At 41.6% G+C, this 12,228-nt stretch overlaps 1 protein-coding gene across 1 annotated transcript in view; it reads right to left on the reverse strand.

The window, feature by feature from the left end:
* Positions 1 to 12,228, reverse strand: part of LOC129726550 (ELAV-like protein 3) — an 81,879-nt gene that overhangs the window by 47,878 nt on the left and 21,773 nt on the right. The window lies entirely within an intron of this gene.

Raw genomic sequence — 12,228 nt, forward strand, 5'->3', positions numbered from 1 at the left:
ATATTATGGATGTGATATCAAAATCTGAAACAGCAACCAGCGAAAATGAATTAGTCATTTTTCCTCAGATTCATGAAGTAAAAACTGGATCAATCGGTCAGAAATTTTTCGAGGATTGGAATCCATTGATTCTTAAAAATGCGATATTAATAAAATGGTGAAATATTGTTCAAATCAACGTGGCAAACGGTGGCCTAGCGTAGTTGGTAACGTCTCCGCCAACCACGCTCGACGCCTGGGTTCGAATCCCACCGCCGACATAGGTGTCGATGGTTGTGAGGTGGCGTGATCCACTCACAACCAACCCAACTGGTCTAGATTCAATTCTAGCCGACACCGGGAGATTTTCTGAGGCGAAAAATCTCTGGGATCACGCCTTCCATCGCATGAGGAAGTAAAGCCGTTGGCGCCGGTCCGTTAATCAACGGGTCGTGAGTTAGGGTCCTGGGTGGAGTCGCCTCCCCGGGCGTCGGTGATTGGCACAACAACAGTGGCGGAACTAGACCGACGGTAAATAAGCGAGAATAAAAAAAAAAACGTGGCAAACAATTATTACCATTTTTCTCTCACGCAATTGACACTTGCATACATAAACACTTTAGCTACTTGTATTACCAGTCAGCAAAGGAAATGCTTCGGGAATCGGAACAACCACCAAGGGGTCGTATACAAATTACCCAAAGCAAAAAGGTTGGGGGGTGGCAGGAGTTTGCGTTGCTTTTTGTTGCATATGGAGAAGGGGTGGGAGTTTATTATTATTATTATTATTATTATTTATTTATTTCCATCTGACCCGCAGTGGTCTTAATGAAATGTTGATACACTAACAATAACAAACAAAGAACAAAGTGCAACATTAACAAACAGATTTCCAGCAATACAAACTATCTAACAAGCACATGAAACATTTTTAAACTATCTTATGCACTACATGAGTCGTCTTAACCTATTCTTGAAAACGTCTATGGTTACATTGAAGTCAAAATAGTCAAAAAATCTATTGAATACGTCACACATCGCCCTTATAGGTTCGTTCTGGCCGTAGTTAGTACGTTGGTAGTCAAGTCGTAGAAAGTTCCATGATCTCAGGCTTCTCGCAGGCACATAGATGTTGAGTTGAGAGAGAATGGCCGGGGCATCAATTTGTCCAGCGAAAAGTTTTCCTTTTTGCCTTCGAAAAGGCAGCGATCAATGTATGGAGGAAGCTCACTCGGGTTACTCCATGGTAGAGTACGTAACGCATAACGCATAACGGATGAACCGGCTTTGCACTGACTCAATTCTGTTTTTCCAAATCTCCGTATTGGGGCACCAAACAACAGCAGATGTTTCTAGCACCGACCGCACCAGGGAAAAATATAATGAACGCAGGCAATATGGGTCTGAAAATTCTTTGGCGATTCGAATTATAAACCCTAGGTTCCTATTCGCTTGTGCAATTATGCTCGTGTAGTGATCTCTAAAGGACATTTGAGAATCTAAGAGCACACCAAGATCCTTAACTACAGTGACTCTTTCAAGCGGCTGACCAGAGATTGTGTAACTCCACAGGATTGGTTTTTTTCTACGGGTGAATGAAATCGCAGAGCATTTGGAGATACTAACTGTCAGGCAATTGCGTATGCACCAGTTATAGAAAGCATCAATATACTGCTGTAGTTCCTCACAGTCGGCTGTAGATCTTACGACGAGGAAAATCTTCAAATCATCGGCGTAGATTAATTTACATCCTGGCGGAATGACAAAACAAACATCGTTGAAGAACAATGAAAATAGCAGCGGTCCAAGGTTGCTTCCTTGAGGCACGCCCGAAAAATTTACAAAACTGTATGACTCGCTGTTTCCTAGTTTCACAGACAGAGTACGACCAACTAAGTAGGATTGAAGCCAGCCGACCAGATTCGATGTTGCACCCAGCCACTCAACTTTCGCCAACAAGATGTTGTGATCCACGCGATCGAATGCTGCTTTGAGATCCGTGTAAATAGAGTCTACCTAAGCACCATCTTCCAAATGTTTGATGCAATGAGAACAGAACTGTAGCAGATTCGTTGTTGTAGATCTTCTAGGAAAGAAACCATGTTGGTCTACCGAGATGTACGCTTTGCTTTCGCGAAGCAGGACGCCTCCTACTAATACTTCAAAAAGTTTGGACCCAGCGCATAATGAAGTTATCCCGCGATAGTTAGCTGTATTTTGTTTATCCCCTTTTTTGAAAACTGGGAACATTGTTGATTTTTTCCAGCGCTCTGGAAATACTCCTTGCGCCAGCGACTGGTTAAATATTAATTTTAATGGAGCACAAAGGGCAGTAGCACATTTTTCAAATACACTGGCAGGAATTCCGTCTGGACCAGGTATCATAGATGACTTTAATTTCTTTATTGCAAGCATGATATCATCGTCGATGAATCGAACATTGCCTAGATTCATTACATTGTTTGGAACGTTTTGAAAAGCATTTTCTACCTGTACAGCGCTAGCAGGGGATGCGTTGAATGCACTAGAGAAGTGCTTGGCAAACAGGTTGCAGATGCCATCGCGAGTGTTTGCAACTTCTCCTTCTAAAAACATTTGCGAAGGGAGTCCGCTTTCCTTACGTTTGTCATTCACAAAAGCCCAGAAACCTTTGGGGTTTCTTCTGAGGTTTGACTGTACACGTAGGATATGCTGTGAATAAAGGATACGGTTATATGCTCTGTAGTTATTACTGGCCTGGGTGAAGTCTCGCTTTGTCAAGGGATTCCGTTGATGTGTGTATCTGCGAAGTGCTTTTGCTCTCAAACGTTTTAGTTTTTTCAACCGCTGATTAGACCAGGGTGGTTTCGGTCTGGGACGAGGAGCTGGAACGTGAAGACTGAACAGCTGAAGTAAAATAGTTGAGAGTCTTTCTACAGCAAGATTAACATCCATAGCATGATTTAGTGCCGTTTCCCAGTTGATTGCTTGTAACGAGTCCATTAGTGCAATAAAATCTGCTTTGACAAAATTAAATTCCCTATCTTCGGGCGTATCATCAAAATCAACTGGTTGCGGAGATGCTTGAGTGACCAATAGAGGAGGGTGATGCGAATCCATTTCTAGTAGAGGCTCCACAAGCTTCAACGACAGTGCAATCCGGTGCCGATTCCTCATTGACGAATAAGAGATCTAACGTTCGATTCCTATCGTTAGTGACAGTGCACATCTGTATCATATTCAGCAGCGACATACCATCCAGAAGAGCAGAAGCAGTTCCAGAAAACGTAGACTCGGAAATGTTTGGAATAGCATAGCCCGAGCTTGTACGTGTCCAGGTTATACCAGGCTGATTGTAGTCTCCAAAGAGCAAATGAGTTGCATGCGGCTGGAGCGAGCACGAAATTTCAAGTGCGGAGTCTATATGTTTTTTTGTATACATTATATTGTGTTCCAAATAGCTGCACTGAGTTTATTTCACTGTTCAGCCATGTCTCGGACAAAACAATAACATCGTGTTCCGAGTCAAGCGTCGCCAGGAACAGATCATCTATTTTTGTTCGTAATCCCCTCACGTTCTGGTAGTAAATTTTTATATTATTATTATTATTATTTAGTTGAGACAGTCACGCAACTGTGATGTTTTTTTTTTGGTTGTTTAACGTTACGTAATTTTAGGGAGGAAGGGGAGTTTAGTCAGATTAAACGTTTATTTATCGTAACCAAAGGGGTGGAGGTCTGAAATCTTCATTTTTAGCGCTACGTAATTTGTGTACGACGTCCAACAAGCAGGGTAACGCAAAGATACGCCGACGCACTGCTTCCTGTATAACACTGGTCGATAAAAGCTATAAAATGTTGCCCTAAAGCCCTAAAGCTCAAAACAGTTGTCCTAGAAAGACTATAGCTTTTCAACTAGTCCGGTGAATTTTGGAGCCCCTAGTGTATGCAGAAGTACGTAAAAAGCTCTTAAAAAGTTTTATCCACAAAGGGCACCAACATTCATAGGAAGGGTAGCGGTAAATTCGGATATGATTTTCTTTCAACTTTCTGTTTTACTAAAGTATTGGTAAACTCGAAGAGAAGCGTTGTTTAATGGACTTGATGGCATTCGAAAATAATGTTGAAGGTTGCAAAAACCCCGTTCCAGATAGAGTAACGCAAAAACAGCGTGAGTGGAATTGAATCCCGCTTGAAATAAATGCTTTGTCAAATTTGAAATTTTAATTAGAAACAAAAATTTATTTTTACTATTTCAGTTGAAAATACGTGGTCGTTTTTTAAAGGACAATTGGTTTTAGCGCGCATAATTTTCATTACGTAGCAGAAAATTAACTCGATACCGCGAGGTAAAGCCCAGCATGAAATGAATGGGATTATGTCTTTCCCTTGACTTCGCCTCCTTTGCCATGACCAGACAATGTAACTTGCATATTTGTTACAGATCACCTCAAGCTCATTGCCTTCTACACAGACTTGAGTTGGGAGGCCGATGTTATTGCTCGCATGTATTTCGTGTTCGACACACTTATTCGCAGTTGGATTCGTCCGGCTTCGGCTTTCAGTCGGGCGTAAGTTTCCCTCGCCGTCGCAAAGCTACGTGTTATGATGTCAAAGTCATCCGCGAAGCCCAGAAGCTGAACAGACCTTGTGAAAATCGTGCCTCTCGTGTCGGTGCCCGCCCACCGGATCGCACTCTCAAGGGAGATGTTAAACAGCAAACAGGAAAGCCCATCATCTTGTTTTAATCCTTTGCGCAATTCAAAGGGGCTAGAGAGTAACCCCTGAAACACGCACGTAGCACACTACTTGCGCCATGGTGGCCTTGATCGGACGAGTTAGTTTATTTAGAAATCTGTTGTCGTGCATGATCTGCCATAGCTGTTCTCGATCGACTGTATCATATGCCACCGTGAAGTCGATGAAGATGTGATGTGTGGGCATGTTGTACTCGCGACATTTCTGTAACATCTGTCGGATTAAAAAGATCTGGTCCGTGGTGACACGGGCTGCCATGAAGTCCGCTTGGTACTGGCCCACGAACCTCCTGGTTAAAGATGATAGACGACGGAACAAGATGAGTATTTTGTAGGCGGCATTGATTGGCGAGATACCGCGATAGTTGCGGCACTCCAGCTTGTCACCCTTCTTGTAAATGAGGCAGACGACTGGCAGTTTTCCTCCTCCCAAATCCTTGGATCATATATAATGGGTCAAATTGCAGCGTTTTAGCCAGCACATCTCTCCCATGTTTAAACAGCTCCCTCAGCAGTCCGTCTTTGCCAGTAGTGCTGTTCTTCAGCTTCCTGATCGCACAAAGAACTTCATGATCATCGGAGGCTAGTACTCGGTCATCTGCTGCTGGTGCTCTTAGGTCAATTCCTAATACGCTTCTGTTTTGTTTACTGTGGTACTCCTTCCATCTGTCGATCACCTCGCTGACATGACCTTGAGAAGATTTCCATCCGCGTCGTTGCACATGTCGTCTGGCAACACATAGCCTCTGCGAGACTGGTTTACCTGCCCATAGAACTTCCGTGTCTCACCGACACGGTACAGCTGCTCCAGCTCCTCATGTTCACGATCCTTTTGCTGGCCCTTCATTCGTCTGAGAATCGTGGTCATGTCGTTCCGTGCCCGTTTGTAATTCGCCTTGTTCTTTCTCGTTGACCTGTCCAGGTCAGTGCTGATAAAAGTCATTTTCCCCAGCAAAATTCTTCGAAAATTACAGCCAATCGTTTTCAATTTTCACTTCCAATGATCGCAGCACTCTTTCAGATACACTAGATTTTCGTCCTAGTAACGTGCTGTTATACTCAGTTGAAATAGATCGCGCGCATCGTTCACGGTTACGGAATAAATTTGACGACAAATTCAACCACTTCAAAGCGAAAAAGAAAAACAAACAGTCCACTCAACCAAAATGAACCTCACCGAAAAACTTTTTCACTGACACTGACCGATGCCTTGACAATCTTCGTTAACTGATAAACTGATTTTGTTGTCTTGCTTCCATCGCATGAAATATAATGAGGTGTTTTGACAGTTCACTTCCATGCAAAAAGCGGGAAGGGAGAACTCTGAAAGGATTGTAAAAAAATAACGTTTTAGATGCTTTTTTTCACTTTCACTCAAGAGTGTCAACAAATATCAACCCTGGACTCCAGGTATATCGCCCAGGTCCGTATCTTCCCATTCACCGCTGCATAGCACTCACCGTCATACCAGTCATTTCTTCCACTCGGTACTTCCACTCCCAGTGTCGCCGTTGCGGTCAACCTTTAGCTGTGCGAAGGCTACACCAGCCGTCCTTGAGAGCCGATGCGTCAAGCCCTCCATCGTGGGAAGTACCTTTTCCAGCTTTTGCGCGTATTCATCCGCAGTCTGGTGGCCCGGAGCTGCTTGATGTTGAGCCGTGATGCTCGGTGATGTCACGCGTGGTATACGGTCTACAGTTTTGAACACAAACATACCGCAACTATGAAGTGGTCCGAGCCAATATCCGCACCGCGGTTGGTGCGTACGTTTGTAATGTCTGAGGAGAACAGGCCGTCGATGAGAACCTGGTCAATTTGGTTTGCTGTACGTTGGTCAGGTGATCTCCAGGTGGTTTTGTGAATGTCCTTTCGGGGAAAGAACTTCCTTTCTTTACCAATCTGAGCGTTTATGTTCCGATGACGATCTTGATGTCTCTACGCGAGCAGCTATCGCAGAGCTTCTCCAGCTGTGCGTAGAACGCTTTTTTTTCTATATCGGGTTTTCTATCGTGAGGGCAGTGCTCATGAAGGATAGTGTAGTTGTAGAACCATCCTTTCATTCTCAACAAACACAACCTACCTCTAATCGCCTGCCACTTGATCACACGACTCTGCATCCTGCCCAGCACGATAAAGCCGGTACCCAGCTCATTGGTTGTGCCGCCGGAAAAGCTCCTGAAGCACCACGACGACGAAGTGGTGGAGTTCTAGCTCATCCAGAATAATCCGGTCGCCACCCGGGACGTTAAGCAATCTACAGTTCCATGTACCGAGCTTCCAATCCTCGTTCTTATTTCGACGGGGCTGCCTTCTTGGGTGTAGTTAGCAAGACACCGCATTTAATAATTCACGCTGTTTGAGCCACCCCAAACATAGAGAACAAACGCTCAGGTAAGCTGCCCTCCAATGAGCACAGCTCCCCTTCCCTTTCAGCACACGATCAAGTTCCCACCGGTTTACCGATCTTTTCTTGGTTGCTCGTATCCCATTCGGTATCACGTAGAGGTAGGGATAGGAGTTGCTGGATGTTATGCTACACTGTGGTCTATTTTATGCCTACTAGTACGGGTGTACTGCTGCTAGGCACTGCCCAGCCGTTTACCAAAAGCTATCATATTATAATTATTGAGCTAGTTTGAATCTAAAAATCAATATTTCAGACCCCCTCACCTCCCTATGCAACAACAGGTAACGTTCAATATGACTCCCCCCCCCCCCCTAGAACTGCGTAACGCTGAACAACCAACCGACAAAATCACTAAGATGTCCGGATTTGTTGAGTAGTGCTACAAACCTGTCTGCATGACGGAGCTGCCCACACAGACGGGAGATCCAAAATCTAGCGTTCTGGAAGATGATTTATAGACACCAGCGCCGTCCACCGGTTTCTTTTGCTTGTCTGTCCGCTATGGAATTTAAAATCGCCGCCTGCTGCGCTACGACCTGGCGTAGCTCCGCTTGCAGCAGGTCGATATCATAAGTCTAGTCTTCACTTATGCTAGCTTTTATATGGGACTACCGAGAGTTATATTCCGGTCAGCTTGTCGTTGTGCATCCGAACGAGTATCCCGTGTAGATGCAGTATATATTTCCAAATCTGAATCATATTTCCAGTTCGCTTATTTTTCGCTTCCCCTGCTGCACACATAGTCTGCCTTAATGAACTTGAATGTTAACGGGTAAAAGCCGTTGTTAAAAATAGAAATTAGTTCGAAAAACTGTAGCACCAAGGCTTTGCTTTTTACAAGCGTTTAACCAGGCTTTAAATTTTCTATAGTAGAATAATTAACGTCACAAAATCACAATTTTTCGAATTTTGGTGGACGCACAGCTAATTTTCCAATCGATTGCTTTAAGAATGAAGGAAATCCTTTGAAAACTGACTAAGTTTCGCGCATTTGAAAGTAGACTGTATACATTAAATTGATTTTTGTTGAATTTCGATTCTCACAGTAATCACTATATAGTTGTAGGTAAGAAAGATAAAGTCTCTTTTAAAATTTATTCCCATCGGTTTAAAAAAAATAGTCTCGGCATCCATAAATTTTTATCCGCTGGTCGAGTTGACACCAAATCCGTCATCCACCTCTCAAGACCGCCCAAATTTTCGGTATGGTGGTTAATATTGCACCTGCCTACGGTACGACAATACTGATGCGTTCACCACGCTACTAGTCACATTCACCATTACATCGCCGTTTGTTTGTGCACTAAAATAACCCATACTCCATGTAAAAACATTGATCCCATTCGGGAAACACGTTTTAGGGACACGCGCGTGTATGAATTTGCTTGTATTTCCACAGCGCGCCAGCATTAACCGACTGTCTACCTTGAAAGCTGTGCGCTGCGTCGTACTTTATATGGCTTTTCCACGTCGCGTGTAGCGTCGATATGAATTTATTCAAAAGGCACTGCAGGATATGACTTACAATTTTCTCTATAATGCTGTAATTTTTCTTAAAATAAAATACTTGAAATATAGCCAAAACGTAGAATTTATTAGAATCCATGATTTATTACCGATAGGACCTCGCGTCCGCTAATGTACTTTTTAGAAATAAAATTCAAAAGAATACGATAAATATAAGACTGTAATTTTAATTTACCAGCTCAAACAAGCGTTAAACAACCAACTGATTCGCTGCATGGTTCTTGGTTACAGGAAACGATAACCTTTTCAAGTAGATTGCTACGGTATTTGCCTTGAGCCTTGCTTATGTGGCCGCTAATGTTTCACGAACGAACAATTTTCCGTTAAACTCTGTTCAGTTTCAACCTCTGATCTTTACCGAAGCGTGATTCGCATGAAACGAAAATATAACTCTACATCGAAGAAAAACTTTTAACGCTACACTATCATCCTCGGCGCTGGACTGTATAATAACCACAAGATGTAGGTCGCCAATAGCCGAACTGAGTGCCACCAGGGGATCCAATTTCAGCACAATATTATGTCTGTGCTGCAAATAAACTCCCCCCGGAAACGAAACTACCACCGACCAGGAACTACAAAAGCCTGAAAATTGGACCCAACCCAAATTCGACTTTGCGAATCGAACTGAGTCGCTTTCATGCACCAATGCTTCTGCTGTTGGCAGCTCCAGTCCATACCCGAGGAGAGAAACGTATCAGCGTGGATGGTCTCGGGAATCAAAGTTTCACATTTTTTCGGAAATGGGACCAATTACTACTACCCGTGCTATCACAGCACATTGTGGTTAAAAAATGATCTGCTTAAAGTGGAATAGATTTCTTAAAGACAATATTTATTAATTCAATATTGATTTTTTACAAAACGAATAACTTTTAGATAGAAAACTAATATTAAAACCTTCGAGTTTTGACCCTACAAATTCACATCTCGATCAGTGTGCGAATGCTTGGCATTGCCTTCCGCTAGGTGCATCTATTAGAAACAGCCAAGCTAATGGCAATGTTTCACAATCAATGGGTGGAAATTGAAAATAAATTGCAAACTGTATGTTGACACCGGGGGAGAGACTTTCCTCTGAAGGTGGGTAAATTACTTGAGTCATGCAGGAGGTATACAGAATATTATTGACCGTTTTATTTATATTACACTCTGCAATACTAATTATTAGACAAGGCAAGGTAAAAAAACTGAGACACAGAAAACAGGCATTTTGAACACAAATCAATATTTTAAATAAAAATAAATAGACAGCTTGTTTAGTAGAAGAGAATCAGACTGCTGCAATCTAATTGATTTTTATAGCCTAAGTTTTGTACATATGTTCCAGCATAACTCTTGAATGCCTGAACCAATTCCCACCAAACCTGGTATACGTGTTTTTCTACAAATAAAGAGATCATAGTAATGGGTCTCAATTGAAGCGGAAGTCGATTTATCGACCATTATGAGAACTTCTAGATTTTCGGCCATCGGTCATATCGGGAGGCCGGAAATTGATTTCCAGAGACCAAAACATGATATTCGACGCCATTTTCAAATTCAAGTTGATTTTTTTTTGGAAGGTGAGAAAAAAATAACTAAGACAGATAATTGAGTTTGATAAATTTCCCATGAAAGGTAAACATACTAACTTACTTGCAGAAGAAAAACGCCATTGCGAGTGGCCGACCCGCAGTTAACCGGAACGTTCGCCATGGCAAACGAAAACATGCGTGTTGGCATATTTTTAAGCTCTTTCTTCGTTTTATTTATTAATTCCTCCTCAGTTTTCGGGACAAAATTGTTCGAGTAGATCTAACACACTTCAGGTTTTCCCAGAAATTTTCGATGAGACGCAGCTAGGGGACGTTGAGCGGGTTCGTCGACTTGGGTACCATATATATAGATATTCAGCCGATCCATCTCCTTAACCAATAGCTTCGATTGGTGGGTCCGCGCCATATCCGGTCAGAACACCGCGTCTTCGCCTTTAAAGTATTTCTTGATGAACAGCGCAACTTCCGACAGGTACTTCGTACTATAAATTTCCTCGTTCACGGCCAGTCCGGAGTAAAAGAAGAACTACTTCGACATTCCCTTCTCGCTGATTGTGATCCACAGCAGCACTTTCTTGGGGAACTTGGTATATGGAATGAACTTCACCTCGGAGCTCACTTCCTTCGTGGGAGAAGTAAAATACGAAGCGATGCCCAGTGGGGAATCGCTGGCCATCGACCCCAAATTGAAAATGCGAATTTCATTTGAATTATATTTTTCCTATAGTTGTATACTATCGAAGTGTCAGAAATCAAATTTTTAGAGCATTACGACAAAATTCGAATTTTCTATAATTTTTCAAAGTGTACTGAGTCAGCGATGACGTCTAAGGAAAAGTTGAATATAAAATAGTGGAGAATAAATCCTCATCATTGGACAATGCACAATGGTCAAGAAACCGAGTTTAGAGGGAAATTTGGGTCTACCCTATTTCGGAGCTGGTCCCCTTAACAACCCAACGAAACAATACGGGTTTAATTATTTTCAATATAGATGCATCCCCGCGATTTTGAGCACAATTGAAGCACTTCGCGTGACCAACTTCGAAATAGGGTGACCATAAAAAACGACTGTGTACATCGAACATTAATAACATAAGTTTTTAAAAAAATCATAACTTTTGAACCAGTTGATCGATTTTCGATTTGGGTCAAATTAAGGTAATTACTTCTAGTTATAAGAAAAAAATACCAAAAAATAAATCTGGGTGCTTTTATATGCATAATGTATAAAATTATTGAAATTTTCGGCTTGTGTTTAAATTGAATTTACTCAAATTTAAAAAGTAACATATTTCTAAAAGTTCATCCATTTATAGAGTCGAGTATGCCCTTCAAAATGAGACCAAGAGATATTTTTTATGTTTGCCCCAAAAAGAATGATATACAAATGAAAAACGCATATTTTTGATGAAAAATATTAATAACTTTGAGTAAAATTGAGATATTTACGATGTCAGTGTTGTAAATTGTTTCTCTTAAAAAGCTCTAAAAGTCGTTCAGACAGTTTTGAGATGAAACTTGAAATAAAAAAGTTAGAACTTAAAATATGTTTTTTTCAATATAAATCAGTTGTTTTCAAAGATAGAGAAAAACTTTATTTTACAAAGTTACTTAAAATTAATGGAGCTATAACATTGTAGAACAAATTTTTCTTCTATCTACAAAGATAAAAAGTTAGATACTTGATTGCATCGAAAATGTTGGTCACCCTAATTTTTGATAATTTTTCAATAAGCGCTTTATTATATGTAACAACTTTGTAGAAGAAAGTTTTTCTCTAAAATGTTGCTATAGAGCTCTATACCCTCCCCCTAAATTTGGTTTCTGGACCATTGTGCAATGTAATCTCATTGTAATACTCGAAAAAATTAGGCGGAATCAAAAAATTACGTATTTTTTGCATTAAAACAGCGTTTAATGTTTAGACGGCAGGGTTTGGCACTAGTTTTAAAAGATAGCTTGGAAAAATGCATCTAGTCCGATCCTGCACAGAGTTGCGCAGAGTACCCTTCTTTCGAAGAGAAACAACGGGTGTTCG

The sequence above is a fragment of the Wyeomyia smithii genome, chromosome 3, assembly GCF_029784165.1.
Source record: "Wyeomyia smithii strain HCP4-BCI-WySm-NY-G18 chromosome 3, ASM2978416v1, whole genome shotgun sequence".
Taxonomy (NCBI): Eukaryota; Metazoa; Arthropoda; class Insecta; order Diptera; family Culicidae; genus Wyeomyia; species Wyeomyia smithii.